Source organism: Egretta garzetta, unplaced genomic scaffold (genome assembly GCF_000687185.1).
Source record: "Egretta garzetta isolate BGI_Z169 unplaced genomic scaffold, ASM68718v1 scaffold299, whole genome shotgun sequence".
Classification (NCBI taxonomy): domain Eukaryota; kingdom Metazoa; phylum Chordata; class Aves; order Pelecaniformes; family Ardeidae; genus Egretta; species Egretta garzetta.
Genome location: NW_009260696.1, coordinates 2,522,315 through 2,524,018, shown reverse-complemented (window position 1 = coordinate 2,524,018; position 1,704 = coordinate 2,522,315).

Below are 1,704 nucleotides of genomic sequence, written 5' to 3'. Positions count from 1 at the left end.
TGGGGACGAAGCAGGGCTGGGGGTGCACGTCCCGCCTCAGCCATGTCCCCCACTGCGCCACCGCCCTGGGGCTGGCAGGGAACTCCTGTTTGTCCAGCGCATTTTTATCCAGTGGAAACCAGCAGCACTGGTAGGTAAACACACCTGACCAGGCGATAAGGACCCGGTGCGAGGGTGCGGGTTTGGCCTCCTGGCTCTTGCCCCAGGGATGGCCAAGGGACCAACCCGCGGGTGTGCACCAGGTCTGGTTTTAATCTCCCAGCCCTAATCCTGCACAACAGCCAGACAAGGGCCAGGGCAGGGACCTCAGCGCCTATGGAGCATCACTGGAGCAGGAGAGAGGTGGGAACGCCGGCCTCAGAGCAGGGGGACAGCGCGAGCGTACCAAGGGGCACCTCCAAAATGCACCCCAGCCCGGCACATCCCGCCGCGCTTGGACGCTGCAGTGGCACACGACGTCTCCTGCTCACCCCAAAATCCCCCGCCGGCATGGGATGGGGCACTGCTATTAGGAACAGCCCCACGCAGACCTTCCTGGGTTTGTTGGGACCAGGAAAAACCCGTCGGAGGAGAGGCAGTGGCATGGTCCCCTTGCACCCGGCGCTGCCCCGCCGTTTGATGTGGGGCCCGGCCTCAGTGGCCTCGCCACGCCGGCTCCGTGCTGTCATCCTCAAGTAAATAAAGACCAGCACAATTGCCTGCTTGTTTATTAATTTTTTGCTTCATCAAAGGCTGCTTTAATCATCTCTCTCCCTCCTGCCATCACCACTCGCAGCACGCACAGTACCAGCGTGCCATGAATTCGGATGGGACAGCGGAGCTGTGGGGCTGACCCTGCACCGGCGCCGCTGCTGCACCCTCACCCAGCCCCGTGCCGGCCGCCCGGGCAGCCCAAGCCCACGCAATGCTCCCGGGAGGGATGTGCAGGCTGAGGGGTGGCCACCAGCTCCCCACACATCGCTGCTTCGGGTGGATTTTCTCGCCTTGCCCTTGACCCAGGGAGGCCCTTCCCCAGGGAGGGAGAGTTTTCCCCTCAGGAATTTACAGACCCTGATGCCCTCACCGTGGGTCCAGGGTTCACCTGGCACATGGCTGCAGAACACCGGCTCTTCAGAGAAGGGCAGCTTCCCCAACTCTTTTTTCTTCCCAACCAGCTCTTACCCTGCCCTGATCCCCCTTTCCTCTCTCCCTCCCTCCCTGATGCTGGATTGCTCCCCACCACATCCCTTGCTGAGGACCTGGCATGCCCTGCATCCCACGGGTCCCAAAGATGCCCAGCATTTTTTTCCCCCCCCTTGAGCACCTCTACGTGCTGTGCCCGTGGTCCCCAGCTCTTTGCCACCTCCTCAGGGCTCCCCGCAAGCTGGCAGAGGCGCAGCACCCGCAGCCCGCACAGGGTCCATGTGCCCAGCAACCTCCCGTGCTCCCCAAGCACGCTGGGACGAGCAGGGCGACATCCTCCAAAAGGGCTTTGGGTGAGGGGCTGAGGGAGAGGGGGACGGGGGTGACTGGTGCGTGTCCCCCCCATTGATGGGTAGAGATGGGCCAGGACCTCACAGGAGATGAGGTCTCCAGGAGCGAAGGGGCTGCCCTTTCCCCAGCGCCATGGGGCACTGTCCCCCCAAAACAGGGCACAGCGTTGGCACAGAGGATGAGGGGTCAGGGCTGGCATCTCCCACGCCACGGGCCGTGCCTGCCCCGAGA